The sequence below is a fragment of the Paramormyrops kingsleyae genome, chromosome 24 (assembly GCF_048594095.1).
Source record: "Paramormyrops kingsleyae isolate MSU_618 chromosome 24, PKINGS_0.4, whole genome shotgun sequence".
NCBI classification, from domain to species: Eukaryota; Metazoa; Chordata; class Actinopteri; order Osteoglossiformes; family Mormyridae; genus Paramormyrops; species Paramormyrops kingsleyae.
In genome coordinates, this window is record NC_132820.1 from 23,265,271 (window position 1) to 23,285,812 (window position 20,542).

Sequence of the window (20,542 nt, forward strand, 5' to 3'; positions counted from 1 at the left end):
TGTCATGCACTTTCTGGACCACTGGCTGAGGTCGGACACACAGATGAAGTTGCATCCTCAATGTTAGGCCTCTGGAGACCAATTTCTTTAGCTGGCCTGTTGCACAGAAACATTTCTCTTTATTGTAAACTGTAAGATGATTACAGCAACTATTCTGCTGTTATTCAATCAGTGAGAATAATTAACATAGTACCGACCAATTTTTTAAACTTCAATTAACATCAGACTGTCTCAAACTCATGTTAAAAAAAGTTCTGAAATACATACGTTTATATACGGGCTGATGATAATGTTCCACTGCCCCAGCATCCACGTCTCCAGTACAGGTGCCAGCCTGGTTAGAGGGAGGTGATGTGGGTGGAGATTCGTCATCTCCCCAATCAATCACCTCATCCCACTTATTCCAGGCTGCCCAGTACTCATTATCTGTCCAGCTCACGGCTTTTTCCAATCGCCTAGTGCTGAGAGGAGAAACAGGTTTCAGTCAGACAGGTTGCACTACAGCTCACCAGACAACAGTAAAAACCTCTTAAAGAGCAAATACATAAGCCGGTTCTATCTAATAATTGTATTTAATAATAAAACAGTACAATCATCTAAGTTTTATCAATGTAGATGGCCAGAAAATTTTACTGTCACATATATATGTACTTGTTACTGTGGCAGTACACTTGTTAACAATAATGCTAATATACTCACTGCAGCTACAGGATATATATATATATGGGGCATATGGCATACCGAGCATTCTCCGGTATGGTATTAATTCTAGTGCCACCCCCCTCCCCCAGTCAATAAAATGTATTGCTTAATGCCAACAAAGGGAAGGGTGAGTGCACTTGACCTTCTGAACATGATAACTGGTATTTGTTGCATCTTTTTATCACTTCACATAATGTCAAACGTTTAAATGCAGTTTTGGGTGTTTTTAGAAATCCATATTGCTCCCTCTCACGAGAGAGTAAAAACCACTACAGTATCTCTGTTTGGACCAGTGGTGGGTCTCGTACTCAGGCACAGAGAATGGGTCCTTCCACCCTGTGAATTCCCTCATTCCCTGAGCGACAGGTTCCTTCCACGCTGATGGGGTGACGGTGGTTTCCAGAACTGGGGCTTCTTGTTCCCTGTCATGCACTTGGCTTTGCTGGACCAATTGCTGAGGCTAAGAATGAAGTCGTATCCTCACCGTTAAGCCTCTGGACAGCAGTTTCTTTTGCTGACCTGTTACATAGAAACACTTCTCTTTATAGTAAACTGCAAGATGATTACAGCAACCATTCTGCTGTTATTCAGTCATAGTACCATACAATTTTCAATCTACATCAGACTCATGGTTCGAATTATGGGGGGTACTGGAGGGTACTGTACCCCCCGATCAAGACCCAGACCCCCCCAAAGAGACAAAAATAGCAGTTTTGGGGGGTTTTTAACATTTTTCTTTTGCTGCAAAAAAAAAAAAAAAAAGATAACCTCACCTTGTAGGAAAAGTTTATGTAAAACAATTTCAGACACCCCTAATGTGGACCGTACCATTTTAACCACCTCGGCGCTAGAAGCAGCCAGTCGGTTGCGTCATTCATTCTCATTGAGTGACCTGTTCATTTTGTTCGTCTGTCATAGTACTGTTTGTCGTGCATTGGTAAATGTGAGTAGCCAGCAGAAGTCTAACCTGTTGAAAATGTGTTATTTTACAACCTTCATTTATTCGTTTAAGTGTTTCATCTAGTAATGCAAGCTGACGTCTTTATAAGTTGAATTACTTACCATTGTCCTTCTGAGGCAGATGTTCTGTCGAGTTGAGCTACTTTGTCCAGGTAATCTACTGTAGTGCTAATTGATAGCCCTAATCATAGCTTACCTCGACAAAGTAGCTCAACTCGACAGAACACTGGTACAGTCAACTTTAGTTACGTTAACTAGCAAGATGAGCTAAGTTCTCTATTTAAACCAGGCTTATTTGGTGAGGGAAAATCGATCATGGTCATTTTCCAAGGAGATGAACTCCATATGTTTTCGTTCTCATTTTATCACGAATAAATTGTGCCATTCTGAAATTAATTTGCCACTTAGCCTGTGTGGTTTGTTATTAGGCTAATATTAACGCATAAGAATGTCTAACGTCATGCTCTGAAAAAACATTACTATAAGTGAAACCTATAGGGGCAACGTAAAAAAAACTAGCTAACAAATAATAAGCCCTATTATTTGAATTTTAGTGGTATTGATTCTGCATTCCACAATTTCATATTTATAGACATTTTAGAAGCTTCATCTGATAGCCCAGATACTGTTTTGTTAAATATAGATTAGATTTTATTCACAGACACACTATGAGGAAAAGGAAAGATGGAGACATCAGACACTCTTTTGGTGGTAAAAGAAGAGTAAGTAGGAAATATTAGTGTTAAGAGCTACAGAACATTACACTAAAAGTATAGGTTACTTAATGTGTATGAAGGAAAGTGGTGGTCAGCAGAAGGCAGGAGAGGCACCGGAGCAGGGAGATGGCAGGATGAGGACAGTGAGCAGGCAGCAGGGAGATGGCAGGATGAGGACAGTGTGCAGGCAGCAGGGAGATGGCAGGATGAGGACAGTGTGCAGGCAGCAGGGAGATGGCAGGATGAGGACAGTGAGCAGGCAGCAGGGAGATGGCAGGATGAGGACAGTGTGCAGGCAGCAGGGAGATGGCAGGATGAGGACAGTGTGCAGGCAGCAGGGAGATGGCAGGATGAGGACAGTGAGCAGGCAGCAGGGAGATGGCAGGATGAGGACAGTGAGCAGGCAGCAGGGAGATGGCAGGATGAGGACAGTGTGCAGGCAGCAGGGAGATGGCAGGATGAGGACAGTGAGCAGGCAGCAGGGAGATGGCAGGATGAGGACAGTGAGCAGGCAGCAGGGAGATGGCAGGATGAGGACAGTGAGCAGGCAGCAGGGAGATGGCAGGATGAGGACAGTGAGCAGGCAGCAGGGAGATGGCAGGATGAGGACAGTGTGCAGGCAGCAGGGAGATGGCAGGATGAGGACAGTGAGCAGGCAGCAGGGAGATGGCAGGATGAGGACAGTGAGCAGGCAGCAGGGAGATGGCAGGATGAGGACAGTGAGCAGGCAGCAGGGAGATGGCAGGATGAGGACAGTGTGCAGGCAGCAGGGAGATGGCAGGATCAGGACAGTGTGCAGGCAGCAGGGAGATGGCAGGATCAGGACAGTGTGCAGGAGCGGGGAGATGGCAGGATGAGGACAGTGAGCAGGCAGCAGGGAGATGGCAGGATGAGGACAGTGTGCAGGCAGCAGGAAGATGGCAGGATCAGGACAGTGTGCAGGCAGCAGGGAGATGGCAGGATGAGGACAGTGTGCAGGCAGCAGGGAGATGGCAGGATGAGGACAGTGAGCAGGCAGCAGGGAGATGGCAGGATGAGGACAGTGAGCAGGCAGCAGGGAGATGGCAGGATGAGGACAGTGAGCAGGCAGCAGGGAGATGGCAGGATGAGGACAGTGTGCAGGCAGCAGGGAGATGGCAGGATCAGGACAGTGAGCAGGCAGCAGGGAGATGGCAGGATGAGGACAGTGAGCAGGCAGCAGGGAGATGGCAGGATCAGGACAGTGTGCAGGCAGCAGGGAGATGGCAGGATCAGGACAGTGTGCAGGAGCGGGGAGATGGCAGGATGAGGACAGTGTGCAGGCAGCAGGGAGATGGCAGGATCAGGACAGTGTGCAGGAGCGGGGAGATGGCAGGATCAGGACAGTGTGCAGGCAGCAGGGAGATGGCAGGATCAGGACAGTGTGCAGGAGCGGGGAGATGGCAGGATCAGGACAGTGTGCAGGCAGCAGGGAGATGGCAGGATCAGGACAGTGTGCAGGAGCGGGGAGATGGCAGGATGAGGACAGTGAGCAGGCAGCAGGGAGATGGCAGGATGAGGACAGTGTGCAGGCAGCAGGGAGATGGCAGGATCAGGACAGTGTGCAGGCAGCAGGGAGATGGCAGGATGAGGACAGTGAGCAGGCAGCAGGGAGATGGCAGGATGAGGACAGCGTGCAGGCAGCAGGGAGATGGCAGGATGAGGACAGTGTGCAGGCAGCAGGGAGATGGCAGGATGAGGACAGTGAGCAGGCAGCAGGGAGATGGCAGGATGAGGACAGTGAGCAGGCAGCAGGGAGATGGCAGGATGAGGACAGTGTGCAGGCAGCAGGGAGATGGCAGGATGAGGACAGTGTGCAGGCAGCAGGGAGATGGCAGGATGAGGACAGTGAGCAGGCAGCAGGGAGATGGCAGGATGAGGACAGTGAGCAGGCAGCAGGGAGATGGCAGGATGAGGACAGTGTGCAGGCAGCAGGGAGATGGCAGGATGAGGACAGTGTGCAGGCAGCAGGGAGATGGCAGGATGAGGACAGTGTGCAGGCAGCAGGGAGATGGCAGGATGAGGACAGTGTGCAGGCAGCAGGGAGATGGCAGGATGAGGACAGTGTGCAGGCAGCAGGGAGATGGCAGGATGAGGACAGTGTGCAGGCAGCAGGGAGATGGCAGGATGAGGACAGTGAGCAGGCAGCAGGGAGATGGCAGGATGAGGACAGTGAGCAGGCAGCAGGGAGATGGCAGGATGAGGACAGTGAGCAGGCAGCAGGGAGATGGCAGGATGAGGACAGTGAGCAGGCAGCAGGGAGATGGCAGGATGAGGACAGTGTGCAGGCAGCAGGGAGATGGCAGGATGAGGACAGTGTGCAGGCAGCAGGGAGATGGCAGGATGAGGACAGTGTGCAGGCAGCAGGGAGATGGCAGGATGAGGACAGTGAGCAGGCAGCAGGGAGATGGCAGGATGAGGACAGTGTGCAGGCAGCAGGGAGATGGCAGGATGAGGACAGTGAGCAGGCAGCAGGGAGATGGCAGGATGAGGACAGTGAGCAGGCAGCAGGGAGATGGCAGGATGAGGACAGTGAGCAGGCAGCAGGGAGATGGCAGGATGAGGACAGTGAGCAGGCAGCAGGGAGATGGCAGGATGAGGACAGTGTGCAGGCAGCAGGGAGATGGCAGGATGAGGACAGTGAGCAGGCAGCAGGGAGATGGCAGGATGAGGACAGTGAGCAGGCAGCAGGGAGATGGCAGGATGAGGACAGTGTGCAGGCAGCAGGGAGATGGCAGGATGAGGACAGTGAGCAGGCAGCAGGGAGATGGCAGGATGAGGACAGTGAGCAGGCAGCAGGGAGATGGCAGGATGAGGACAGTGAGCAGGCAGCAGGGAGATGGCAGGATGAGGACAGTGAGCAGGCAGCAGGGAGATGGCAGGATGAGGACAGTGTGCAGGCAGCAGGGAGATGGCAGGATGAGGACAGTGTGCAGGCAGCAGGGAGATGGCAGGATGAGGACAGTGAGCAGGCAGCAGGGAGATGGCAGGATCAGGACAGTGAGCAGGCAGCAGGGAGATGGCAGGATGAGGACAGTGAGCAGGCAGCAGGGAGATGGCAGGATCAGGACAGTGAGCAGGCAGCAGGGAGATGGCAGGATGAGGACAGTGTGCAGGCAGCAGGGAGATGGCAGGATCAGGACAGTGTGCAGGCAGCAGGGAGATGGCAGGATGAGGACAGTGAGCAGGCAGCAGGGAGATGGCAGGATGAGGACAGTGAGCAGGCAGCAGGGAGATGGCAGGATGAGGACAGTGAGCAGGCAGCAGGGAGATGGCAGGATGAGGACAGTGAGCAGGCAGCAGGGAGATGGCAGGATGAGGACAGTGAGCAGGCAGCAGGGAGATGGCAGGATCAGGACAGTGTGCAGGCAGCAGGGAGATGGCAGGATGAGGACAGTGAGCAGGCAGCAGGGAGATGGCAGGATGAGGACAGTGAGCAGGCAGCAGGGAGATGGCAGGATCAGGACAGTGTGCAGGCAGCAGGGAGATGGCAGGATCAGGACAGTGAGCAGGCAGCAGGGAGATGGCAGGATCAGGACAGTGTGCAGGCAGCAGGGAGATGGCAGGATGAGGACAGTGAGCAGGCAGCAGGGAGATGGCAGGATGAGGACAGTGAGCAGGCAGCAGGGAGATGGCAGGATCAGGACAGTGTGCAGGCAGCAGGGAGATGGCAGGATGAGGACAGTGTGCAGGCAGCAGGGAGATGGCAGGATGAGGACAGCGCACAGGACCAAGTGGTGAGTTAGAAATTAGGCTGTACTTTACTACCATTATCTACTGTATCATCAAGGCAGATATTAGCCTAATAGACAAATATTCATTTCTGAAGGCTGTTGGAGCTGGGGGGACTGAGAGGGCAGGAATAACACCAGACTGCTGGACCAGACCAGGCTGTTTGTAAATGTATAGGCTTATTACTTTTACTAGTATACTACTTCTAGGATAATTCCTGAGAGTTAGCAAAACCAAATTCTTTTGGATAGGGATAAGGATAATGAGATCTTCTGTATTGATTCTCATTTTGTCGCATGTCCAGACCATGACCGTGTGTTGCATACATGTTAGTAAACACCCCTAGCGCATCTTGCACTCTTAACATTGATCCTGGTGGCGACTATTCGTATTGACGCGGTAGCGGACCATAATGGTCATAGAAGTGTTATGAAGGCAGTACCCCCCAATTATGGAGGGGTAATTCGCACTCTGGATACAATTACAACACTAGCCATGTAAACGTATTAATTGGGGAATTCATTTATAAAGGCTTCGTGTGACCGAAAAAGATGCCAAACATTCATAGGTACATTTACAAGAGGGTTTTGGGATTTACAAAGAAAAACGTATGCTGAAAACAACTCACACGTTTTGTGAACCTGGCTGAAGGGGGTGCGGTTTCGACAGAATCCTGTAGAGGGCACTGTGTATGCTAAATTGAAGGCTCCAGGAATGTTGTCGGCATTTCATTTCATTTCATATCATGGTCACATGGCCATTGGCTCTGAAATTAAACTGTTCTTTTAAATAGAATTGCCACTGCCACTGAGCATCTCCTCTACAAGCAAACACTGGGGTGCCACCAAGACCAGCAGGCTGCTGGTGGCTCTGGGATGCAACCACTACTGAGGCCAGATGAGGGAGCCACTAATGATGGCTTGAAGACATATCAGTGTCAGAATGGCATGACATGGCTTGTTTGTTGAACCTTGGCCGGGAATTTGAGAGCACACAGATCCAAGGATGGGGCACATATATGAAACAGAGGTACACCTGTGCAGATTTTGCCTAGGGGCACTGAAATGACCCAAACATGAAGCTCAGCTTTCCAGGTGCTGAGGGGAAATAGTTTCAGAAAACTTTTATTCTAGGGACAAACTTCTGTGGAGGCAGGACGAGTCACCAGCTTCTCACTTCAGTTATTTACACGCAATGTTCATCTATCAAAGGTAAGACACGTTGTTTGAGATAAATGTAGAACTACAGGATAAATTTACAGTTATACCGCCAGGTGTTTTCATAACAGCTTGCTTATAGTAACATTATCACTAGCATCGCTCACTTGGTAAGAGGCTGAAGCTAGGTTTGCCGCATAGCCTATGTGTCCATGGCTTGTATAGTTTTTTGTCATAACGTTAAAAAATCTTGTCAGTCCGTTTCTGACAAACTTGTGTTGATCAGTGACCTGAGCATCGCTCACATGGTAGACTATTATCTGTCTGAACAATTATAAATTGCACTGACCAGAAAAGCTTGAGTGTTGATAGCATCACAGGCAGAACCATAAATGATTTTTGGTAACATTTTTTTTTGTTTTAGTCATTTTTAAACACATTGACAATGCATTATAATGCATTCATAAAGCATTATGAACATGGCTATATTTCTAAAAGGGCATAACAAATTGCCATGTTTATTATGCACTATGACTGCCTTATGAAGCTCTCATCTATAATGCACTATAGATACCTTTGTAATACGGTACAAAGCTGTATTATTCCGAGCATCATAATGCATTATGAAGGTATCTATAGTGCATTCCAGATGAGACCTTCATAAATCATTCATAATGCATAATACACATGGGTATAATGTGTTATGCCTTTTGATAAATAATTATAGCCATGTTTCTAATACTTTATGGATTCATTATTATTAGTTATGAATGTGTTTATAAATTGCTAAAGCAATGGCCTTAAGTAGTGTTACCTGATTTTTGGTTACAAACGTAACATTTTTTGCTGAGGGGCTCTCTAACCCCAAAATGGCCTTAGATGAATTTGCAGAGACAGAATTCTTCCAGAAGGAGCGGGAGGCTGCCAAGAAACGGGTGGAGAAGAGGGTGGAGAAAAAGAGGAAAAGGCCAGACTCACGACAAGCAGGCCGCCTTTGCAGATTCTGCCGCATGAACCAGAAGCAGGGACCAAACAGCTAGCCTGCACATCCACACCGGCTTCCCTGGAGTGGCAGGGAAATGCACTTACTGCCCATCTAAAGTGTACTCTGTATACCGAGGAGATGGACCGGAATGAGTTTCAGGCGTCTCCTTTGTTTAAGGCAGAGTGATAAAGATGGGTAAACTTAATCATTTTAATTTAGTCATTTTAATGTAATATTTGAATGCAGGCCTTAAATGATCCATATTATTTCAATAAGGCCTCCCTTTAGGGGTATAGTCCATGCTTTTACGTTTGTGTAAAACAAACCAAACAAAGGACGTGGCCGCATGACCCCGCGGCGCCGAACAAAGAAGCACTGTGGGACATACGGCGGCGTCCGAAACAGAATGAGGAAACGAGGACATCGCCCGCCACTGCCCAGAGTCCCGCTCGCAAACGTCCAGTCTAAACTAGGTGACCTAAGAGCGAGGTTGGAGTTCCAGCACGATGCAAGAAACTGCAATATATCATGTTTCACGGAAACGTGGCTGACCCCCCTGGTACTGGATCTAGTGGTGACTCCGTCGGACTCTTTCTCTCTTTTTCCTGTTTCATAACTGCTTGCTGTTGGTCATTTAGTACTTGCTCTTTGTCCATGAAACTATCATACTATGTCATAAATAAAAAGGATATTTAATTGAAATATTACACGCTGATTTTTTTCCTGGTTAAATTAAATCTATACAGCAGATTCTTTTCTACACACACGACTGCTTTTTTTGTAACTTAATTATGCCATCTAACACGATAGGTTCTCTGTCATAAGAATATTCCAATATGTTGGTTGAGATTATTTAAGCGGTACATCAACAATCCTTGTGGGGGAAATTAATGATAATTAAACTTTGACAAACAAGGGCATAGCTGAAAAATCAGTACACTGCTAGTGAGTTACTGGCAATATAGCATAGAAATTTACTAGTCAGCTGTGCTAAGAATCAGCTAAACTGAAATGGAAGGCTTGTAGTATAAGGGGAATGGTGAAGGAGAATCTTTTATGTGTTTTAAGTTGATTAAGCAGGGAGGAGCACTTCTCTTTCTCACATAGTAAAGGTTCATTCTCTCTTCAAATGATTGCTTGCAAATTTAAGGATCTAGGAAATTAGCTTATATAATATAATATTATAATATAAATATTATATATATATACACTCACCTAAAGGATTATTAGGAACACCATACTAATACGGTGTTTGACCCCCTTTCGCCTTCAGAACTGCCTTAATTCTACGTGGCATTGATTCAACAAGGTGCTGATAGCATTCTTTAGAAATGTTGGCCCATATTGATAGGATAGCATCTTGCAGTTGATGGAGATTTGTGGGATGCATATCCAGGGCACGAAGCTCCCGTTCCACCACATCCCAAAGATGCTCTATTGGGTTGAGATCTGGTGACTGTGGGGGCCATTTTAGTACAGTGAACTCATTGTCATGTTCAAGAAACCAATTTGAAATGATTCGAGCTTTGTGACATGGTGCATTATCCTGCTGGAAGTAGCCATCAGAGGATGGGTACATGGTGGTCATAAAGGGATGGACATGGTCAGAAACAATGCTCAGGTAGGCCGTGGTATTTAAACGATGCCCAATTGGCACTAAGGGGCCTAAAGTGTGCCAAGAAAACATCCCCCACACCATTACACCACCACCACCAGCCTGCACAGTGATAACAAGGCATGATGGATCCATGTTCTCAATCTGTTTACGCCAAATTCTGACTCTACCATTTGAATGTCTCAACAGAAATCGAGACTCATCAGACCAGGCAACATTTTTCCAGTCTTCAACTGTCCAGTTTTGGTGAGCTCGTGCAAATTGTAGCCTCTTTTTCCTATTTGTAGTGGAGATGAGTGGTACCCAGTGGGGTCTTCTGCTGTTGTAGCCCATCCGCCTCAAGGTTGTGCGTGTTGTGGCTTCACAAATGCTTTGCTGTATACCTCGGTTGTGACGAGTGGTTATTTCAGTCAAAGTTGCTCTTCTATCAGCTTGAATCAGTCGGCCCATTCTCCTCTGACCTCTAGCATCAACAAGGCATTTTCGCCCACAGGACTGCCGCATACTGGATGTTTTTCCCTTTGCACACCATTCTTTGTAAACCCTAGAAATGGTTGTGCGTGAAAATCCCAGTAACTGAGCAGATTGTGAAATACTCAGACCGGCCCGTCTGGCACCAACAACCATGCCACGCTCAAAATTGCTTAAATCACCTTTCTTTCCCATTCTGACATTCAGTTTGGAGTTCAGGAGATTGTCTTGACCAGGACCACACCGCTAAATGCATTGAAGCAACTGCCATGTGATTGGTTGATTAGATAATTGCATTAATGAGAAATTGAACAGGTGTTCCTAATAATCCTTTAGGTGAGTGTATATATATATATATATATATATATATAATATACAGCTGCAGACTCTTAATGCCACTCTCAGGCCCCTTCCGTTTGGTGGACGTATGTGCGGAAAACAAAGAAAGATGTACTTTATCAGTTTCACGAGTTTTCAAAGTAGAGTTGGATGGCACCTTTAACCTTAAAGGCTTGTTTTTGCGGCAGAATGGTCATGCAATTTAGGTTTAACACCAAAAACATGTCCCTGTGCTTGCATCATTTAATGAATTGCCCCTCTATGTTTTTTGCATTGCACTTGAGAACTGAAGAAACCTTTAATTCAATGGCAAGTCCACTACAATTCTCTACATGTACATGAGTTTAACCAATCATTATTTAAGCTAATCAAATTTTGTTTCAAACTTCACAATGTTTTAAATAACCACACAGACACAAACCAAATGCAAAATAATCCACATTTATTTATATCTTAGTCCTATTTAATTCTATGTTATCTTACGTTATACAATCTTATCTTAACCTCATCTTAACTTACTCTATATTAGTCTTATCTTATTCTATGTTACCTTATGTTATACAAAATCTTATCTTAACCTATATTAGTCTTATCTTATTCTAATCTTATGTCATACAAACTTAGGATAAGTTAAGGTTAAACTATCTTAATCTTATCTTATCCTAAGTACTTGTGAGATCTCTCACCTAATTATTTACAGGTTCTATGAAAAACTATTTACATCACACAGATAGCCCATCTCCACAGCCAACTCCAGGACCCCGGGGATGGCACTCAGCTGGTCCAGCGCATCATTAGGAAATATCACCTCAGCTTCATCATCCCAATTGTCAACATACGTGTAGTGAGCCTCTAGGTTTTGGTCCCTCCCCTGCTTGCAGATGGAAATTGCATTTAGAAACTCACTCCAAAACTGAATACACCAATGGTAAGTAAAGCACTTGGCATCATATGTCATTTTAGGGTAGTTGCTAAGATAATAGTTATGCAACTTATTGAATCTTTTCATTTTTTCAAAAACAACGGAAGGGGACATAAATGGGGGTGTCGGACCCGTAACCAGCTGAGATGAGGGGTGCGCTGGAACCTGATACGGAGGGGTGGGATGAACCATGTCCGGAGCTGAAGATGGATGTGGGGCTGGGCTTACAGGTGAGACTACGTGTGGTGACGGAGGAGGAGAGTCTGTAAAAAAAGATGGAGATGGAGAGGAGACAAAAGAGGATGGGATGGGTGACGGAACTAAGAAAGAAGTGGAGGAGAAGGTGTTGGAGCACGGCGTCTCCACCGGGTTCGTGGATGAGAAGAGATTCACAGCTGACACGGGGAGAAGTTGCAAATCACCGGTTTATTGTCTGACAGATTGCAATCCGGGAGCGGCCATCTGACATACATTCAGCATGTACAGGAGGAGGCTCTGCCATATGTATCAGCTGTATCCCTTTTAAAGCCCTTTGGGCATCTCCCCCCCCTTTCTCGGTACCTTCCGTGTACGTGACAACCATATGTGTGACTCTAGCCGGCTCGTACTGTTCTTGGCCTTCTGGAAGGCTAAAAGATAAGTAGGGGCCGCTGATATTCTCTGTCGCCCCCCCTATCTGTTCCGATTAGGTAGCCTTGCCTTGCCGGCGCGCCAGTCAGTTGTTGTTTCAGTTAACTGCATTTTTTAGAATGAACCCCCCCCCTTTTCATCATGCCCTGCTTTAAGCTATATTCTCTTTTTCCTCTATTCATTGTATGTTATTTATAATTCTATTTAATCCCACAAAGGCCGGTGAGCAGGGCTCAGGCTCAGGCTCTGACACTGATGGAGTGCGACACAGGATGGTTGCAACCTCGTCGTCACTCTGGGTGAGATCCTCACACGGGATCTTCTCACCCACTTGGGTTGAGTCAAAGGGGTTTGCCAATTTGCTGTTACTGAAGCGTACTAGATTCTGTAAATTTTTTGTAAATGGCCCCTTTTGTTTTTTACACCAATTTCTACGTCCTGACCGGCCTCCCGCCGAATGAATTCCGGGTCGCTGCTCGTGCGGTCGACCGGCTGGTTAGAGGAGCGACGTGTGTATCGTATTTTATCGTTCTTGTTGGTTTGTTTTTGTTTTTCTGCGTGCTTCGGTACAGTCTTGCACAAACTGCTTTGCACTTTTAACGGAGCTGCTTCTTTTTTTGAGTTTCTCTCTTATTTTTCCATACTTTTTTCCTCAATACTCACGGAGCGCTCTAGACGCGCTCACTTTGCGCTGTCTCTTTGTTCTAATCGCGCTCACGTTACGTGGCTGCTTGTTACTCCGGACACAATTTTTATTTATTTATTCTTTTAATTATTATTTTATTTATTATTATTATTCCCGGAACATACCCCAGCATGAATATCTGTGAGATTTGTGCATTTTTTTGGACAATTGCATGTACGCATTGGCTGCTTATCTGTGAGTGTGCGTCTTTTACTGGACACAACCCTCCCGACGGATCGCGGCTCATCTAGCACAGAGATCGCTTAATTCAGCTTGGACTACAGACTCAACACTCCACAGACACGGTCAGCTTTCCAGAGGAAATTCTCCGCGTGAACTCCTCCAGCCAGCATAAATTCACACACAAAAAGGTAACCAGAAGAGGGAAGAAAAAGGGTGGCGTTAAAGCCAGGCTTAAAAGGGAGACCTTTAAACAGCGAGCGCTTCCGTCCATCATCCTGGCTAACGTTCGCTCTCTCCGCAAAAAAACGGATGAGCTGCAAGCAAGCAACGATGACATGCTACACATTGATGGCTTCACCCCCCCGGTACGTCTGGACCGCGTCAGTGTGCTCTCCGGTAAACATCATGGAGGAGGCGTGTGTCTCTATATTAATTCACGCTGGTGCTCCACAGACATCGAGCTCCTGGCCCTTTCTATCTCCCCAGAGAATTTCCACAACTTTTCCTCATTTTGGTCTACATCCACCCCAAAGCCAACGCCGCCACTGCTACGGAGCACATCATCAACACTCTAAATAAATTTGAACAGTTATCACCGGACTCCCCCAAACTCATTTTGGGAGATTTCAATCACTGTTCGCTTGACAAGTCCCTCAAAGGATTCCATCAGTACGTCACATGTACCACCCGCATGGGGAAGATTCTGGACAAATGCTATGGTTCAGTCCAGGATGCATACAGATCTCTTCCCCTCCCCCCTCTCAGCTTGGCTGATCGTCATACAATCCTGCTCGCCCCAGCATACACGCCAATCATCAAAAGGGCAAAGAAGGTTGTTACAAACATCAAACAGTGGACAGCAGAAAGCAGAAAGCATCCAAACCCTACAAGGATGCTTTGAATCTACAGACTGGGACAATCTTCTTTCTTCCAACAATATACATGAGCAGGTAGACACAGTCTCATCATACATCTCCTTCTGCGTTGACAATATCATCCCATCAAAAACAGTCACCATCTTTGCCAACAATAAACCTTGGATCACCAAAGAGCTCAAGGAAATACTAAACAAAAAGAAAAGGATTTTCTTTACTGGCTCTGAATCAGACAAGAAGGAAATCAACAGAGAAGTCAAACTAGCAATTAAAATGGCAAAACTGAAATACAAAGACAAAGTGGAGCAGAATTTTTCAGAGGGGAACCTCCGCTCTGCTTGGCAGGGACTGAAAACCATGGCCACTGTGAACACAGCTGTCTCCAGTCCCAGAACCATCCACGTTGAGGGCAGCAGCGACACATCACTCCCTGATGACCTCAACTCCTTTTACACCAGGTTTGAGTCAGACAACTCCACTCAGCTCCAGAGTTTAAGATCCTCACTTAAATCAGACAACTCCGCACTCATCTTCAACACTCTGGACGTAGTGAATGCCCTTAAGATGACTAGAGAGAGAAGTGCACCCGGCCCAGACCACATCTGCAGTGGAGTCCTGCGGCATTGTGCTCAGCAACTAGGTGGCGTATTCCGGACCTTGTTCCAGAACTCTATGGACAGCGGCATAGTACCCCGCCTCTGGAAACATTCCACTGTCATCCCCATTCCTAAAAAAAGTATAACCAAAGTTCTGAATGATCTTCGGCCCGTGGCTCTCACCTCTCTAGTGATGAAAGCCATGGAAAGGGTCGTAAAACACCACATCATCAGAACAACTAACCCCTATATGGACCCGCTTCAGTTTGCATATCGCACAGACAGAGGTGTTGACGACGCAAAATCATTCATTATAGACACCATGCATAAACATCTGGAGCAGCCTAACTCATCAGTTAGACTCTTGTTTGCCGACTTTTCCTCAGCATTCAACACTCTGCAACCCCACATCCTGGCTACTAAACTCTCCCTCAACTTTCATCTGGACAACCAGTTAATCCTGTGGATATTGGACTTTCTGACCAACAGATCACAGAGGTAAACAATACTCTCTCTGACCTCCGTTATACCTCTACCGGGTCACCACAAGGATGCGTGCTGTCTCCTCTGCTCTTCATCTTATACACGGATGACTGCAGAAACACACAGCCCAACTGCCATCTGGTGAAGTACGCTGATGACTCCATCCTCCTGACTCTGCTGTCAGGCCCCTCACACAACCATGGTCACGCTCTGCAGAAGTTTGTGGGCTGGTGTGACACCTCATGTCTGGAACTAAACGTGACTTACTCCAACAAGCAGAGAGACCTGGCTGCAGCAGTTACCACCTTCATCCATGGTAAACCAGTAGAGCTAGTCCAGGAGTATAAATATCTGGCCACCATCTTTGACCATCTGCTGAAATTCTCCTCCAACACAGAGGAGATTCTTAGGAAGTGTCATCAGCGGCAATACCTCCTTAGGAAGCTCAATTCCTTTGGAGTCAGGAAAGACATTTTATGGTCCTTTTACTACTCCTTCATAGAGAATGTCATCTCATTCTCCATCATCTGCTGGTTCCATTCCACCAGCATGCAGCACAGAAATCGGCTACAGAGCACTGTCAGCATGTGCTCTAAGATTATTGGTCTGCCCTTGAGATCCATATCACACATCTGCGACCAGCAGACACACAGGCTAGCACTCAAAATCATTAAAGACCCATCACACCCGCTGAACTCTGCCTTTGAGTGGCTCCCCTCCAAACGTCGGCTCCGATGTCCCGGTTGCAGGACACAGAGGAGGAGGGCCACCTTTGTTCCTAAAGCTGTCCTTCTTTTGAATTCCTGACACCCCCCCAAACCCACCATTATCACCTCACACTCCCACCTCCCCTCCCCCTACAATCCAGACCTCCTCTGATCTGAGTCTCTCATCTCTCTCTTTTTTTTTTCCCACTTTCATCATCATGCATCTTATTGCCTCTGTACTTTAAGCTTTATTTATTTTGTTCATAGTTCATTATGTGTGTGTGTCATCTGTTGTATTACTACTGTTATTTGTGTGCGTTGCTCCTCTGTGCCTTTTAAATTGCCCCTCGGGGACAAATAAAGTTTTTTGAATTGAATTGAATTGAATTGTATTTCTACGGCGTCCTGAGCCCTGCTGACCCCTGCTGGTTGCCACCGGGGTGGGAGTAGACGCAGTGGCGGCAGACATGGTCATGGAGCTGGGTGCCGGCGGCCCAGTGCGGCATTTCCTCCGACGGCCTCCACTACTGGTGCTGGTTCGTCCTTTGGGGTTAAGGTCACATTCGATCTTCCTTCTTCCTCATACTTTTTCTACCTCCAGCTGAGGTCCATGCTTAGGGCCTGTAATATCTCTTTTTCCTTGCTTCTTCCTCTTCACCCGCTGTGCAGATTTGCTCTGTCCTTTCACCTGTTTCTAAGCCCGTGTCCTGTCTCTATTCTCTCCTCTGCAGATCCTCTCATAAACCTCTCCCCATGATTTCTGTCTGGCAGGGGGAGCTCTCTCCAAACCCTGTCCTATCTTGGAGTGTTATTTTTCATAATATTAAAAACTGCTCTAAAAATCCCAATCACCAGCAAACACAATTTAAGTTTCTTCACAGGTTGTACCCCACTCCCCGGAAATGCCATCTCATGGGCTTAGAGCCTGACCCCATATGTCATTTTTGTCCCCTTCAGGTCCCTGGTACCTTTCTCCATATGTTCTGGGACTGTCCTCCAGCGCCTGCTCTTTGGGATTATGTGGCCAGATCTCTCTCATCAGTTCTTTCCTCTCCCATCCCTCTGTCTCCCGTGGTCCTTCTTCTCCTGGACTTCTCTTCTCTTCTCTCTCTCGCTTCCAGCGGAGGCTCCTGATATCCGCCTCCTTAGCGGCTAAGTTGTTATTAGCCTCTCGTTGGAAGTCTCCTGATCGTGCCATTCCCACTGTCTGGAAGTCTCCTGATCGTGCCATTCCCACTGTCTGGAAGTCTCCTGATCGTGCCATTCCCACTGTCTGGAAGTCTCCTGATCGTGCCATTCCCACTGTCTGGAAGTCTCCTGATCGTGCCATTCCCACTGTCTGGAAGTCCACCTTCCTTGATCTGCTTCTGCTGGAACTCTCTGCAGCCTGGATTAACAACTCGTCTGGTTCTACGATCCAGAGCTGGCTCCATGACGTGCAGCTGGTAAAGGACTGGCTGTGGGTCACGTCCTGAGGCCGTATTCCTTGTTTTTTGTTTTGATTTTTACTTTCCTAATTTTGACATTTCTTACTGATTTAAGTATGTTATTTCTTTTCTCCTCAGTTTTTAGCTGCACTCTTTGGGGCTGGGTGCTGCCGGTGACCACTGTTGGTCCTTTGTCTCTTTTCCTTTGAGGTGCTGTCTCAGAGTGTATTGGGGGGGGGGGGGTCGAGTGTGTTTTGTTCTGTTCCGTCTTGTTCTTTGTTATAAAATCTCCAATTAAAATTTGATCACAAAAAAAAAAAAAGAAAAAGCAGAAATCCTAGTTTCGATAACTTGAGAGTGAAGATGCAATCCCTAATACTAATAATGCAATTTATGGAAATTGAAAGATATATAAATGATTTTACTTAATAGTCAGTTCCTGATGTCAGCATTTGGATTGAGCAGGCTGCTATATTTGGTGCACATGAACCTTTCCAGCGTTGTTTTTCGCTGTTGTTCTGCATATCAGGGAATCTGTGCACCAACTGTCGTGTTTTTATAGGTCAAGTTCCCCTGTTGAAACGCAGGCGGCCCAATTCAAGACCAGCGCATAAGTCTCCAAAGCCTATATTTCCTGTATCCAATAAGATGACAGAATTTTTCTCAATGTGCAATACTGACTGCCAAGTGTGATATCTGTGATGTGTGTGATGTAGTTTTGTTGTAGAGTGACATAAGGATTCAGTTTAATTAAATGTGCTGTCCCCTGTCTTTTTAATCCCAAAGGACGAACCAGTACCAGTAGTGGAGGCCGTCAGAGGAAATGCCGCACTGGGCCGCCGGCAGCCAGCTCCATGACCATGTCTGCCGCCACTGCGTCTACTCCCACCCCGGTGGCAACCAGCAGGGGTCAGCAGGGCTCAGGACGCCGTAGAAATACAGCGGAAGGCCGGTCAGGACGTGGAAAGAGGTGTAAAAAACAAAAGGGACCATTTACAAAAAATTTACAGAGTCTACTACGCTTCCGTAACAGCAAATTGGTAAACCCCTTCAACTCAACCTAGGTGGGTGAGAAGATCCCGTGTGAGGATCTCACCCAGAGTGACGACGAGGTTGCAACCATCCTTCACTGAGCTCTCATCGGAGGCGGACGCACTTCTCTCCCTCTCCCTCCCCTTATCTTCCCTGCTTTGCTTCTCTCGTCTCGTCTAGTCTACTGTCTTACTGTCTATACTTGAGAGACTCTCTCAGCCCTGCTCTTCAAAACTAAGGAAATTATGGATTTGATCAACTGGTCTCTCAACGCAATTGACACCATCTTCTCGACGAGAAGCCCAGGTTCAGGGGAACCTGACTGTTCTGCAGGAACATACGCAGCTGGCTACACGATGGACGGATGGGAGAAGTGGAGGGTCGTGTGTCTGGCAGCTCTTTCCGTGGAGGACATCGAAGACATTTACCTATTCGGAACCATGATTACAGGTCTGATGCTGATTGGATTAGGCATTGCCCTGACTTATCGGAAATTGAAGAAAACGGTGACAGCCGCTCAAAGCCCAACTAGGCTGGCCGGGATGATTGACGGACTTGGCAGAGCTGTTGGCGCCCAGACTATGGCTATAGATCGCAAACTGGATAACATCACTGTGTCTAACGACCGCAGATTTAATAACATCACCGTGACTATGGACCGCAGATTTGATAACATCATGGAGAGGCTCACGGCTCTGCAAAGGATTTTGGATGGCGGAGACCAGCATGGACATTAGAGGAACTGCGAAATTACAGTTTCTCGCCTGAAAACCCAAACAACCCCATTCTATCTGCTTTTGGCTCCCCCCTAATCAGCACGGGCCTTGGCCAAGGCCTCTGCTGAGCTCAACAACTCCCCCTGAAGAACAAGGCAGTGAGACTCTCTTGCATTCCTCTCCCCCAACCACAAGGACACCCTACCCCCATCCCACGCCTTCGCCGCTTCATACCCCCAGCGTGAACGAACGGGTCCTTGTACAGCACCGTTTGGCTGCAGGAACGGACGGCTGTTTGTCTATGCTGGACTACCTCCACCTCCCCATTCCCCTCCCCTGTTGCAAGTCTCGACTTTAGTGTTGTGAGATGTGGTGACTATGTGCTTATTGCTGAGGTGTTTTTTTTTCTGTTCCTATATTGTACTTCCTACTGGAGTACAGTCTGGGGGCTGTTTTTTTTATTCACCTCCACTCTCCTCACGTAATCTGTTTCTCTGAGTTTTCCTACAGTCCGCTGTCTTCCTGACCTGTCTGCCCCCCTATAATGTTTGTGTATGTATGGTCGGGTTGATGGCCTGCTTTTCGCTGGTACTTGTGACTAGTGACATGGTGAATTGCAACAGCAAAAAAGGGAATCAATCAATCAATCAATCAATCCTGTGTCGCACTCCATCAGTGTCAGAACCTGAGCCCTGCTCACCCGCCTTCTCCTCCACTTCTTAGTTCCGTCACCAGTCCCATCCTCTTTTGTCTCCTCTCCATCTCCATCTTTTTTTACACTCTCCTCCTCCGTCACTACGCATACTCTCACCTGTAAGTCCAGCCCCACATCCATCTTCAGCTCCAGCCCACCTCTCTGCATCAGGTTCCAGCACAGGCTGCAGCCCCCTCATCTCAGCTGGTTACGGGTCCGACACCCCCATTTATGTCCCCTACTGTTGTTTTTGAAAAAATGGAAAGATTCAATAAGTTGCATGACTATTATCTAAGCAATTGCCCTAAAATGACCTATGAGGCCAAGTGTTTTACTTATCACTGGTGTATTCAGTTTTGGAATGAATTTTTAAATGCAATTTACATCTGCAAGTAGGGGAGGACTCAAAACTCAGAGGCTCACTACTTGTATGGTGAGAATTGGGTTGATGAAGTTGAGGTGATATTTCCTAGTGATGCGCTGGACCAGCTGAGTGCCATCCCCAGGGTCCTAGAGATGGCTGTGGAGATGGGCTATCTGTGTGATGTAAATGGTTTTTCATAGAACCTGCAAATAATTAGGTGAGAGATCTCACAAGTACTTAGGATAAGATAAGATTAAGATAGGATACGTTAAGATAATGTTAAACTAAGATTGGATGACATAGCATTATGTGACGCCCCTGATGTCTGGAGGATTTGCCAGCATGAATGAAGCTCACTAACAGCTCAGGCTTCTCAGAGGGCATTGACATTGCATCAGAGAGAAGCATGGTAAGGGCTGGGACAAGTTCCCCTGGCTGACTCTAAACCACTTCCTCTAGCAAATTAAACCCAAGTAGTGGGTGATCAAGCGGAACACTGCAGACAAGAAAAGGCACTGTGATGGGCTCGCTGA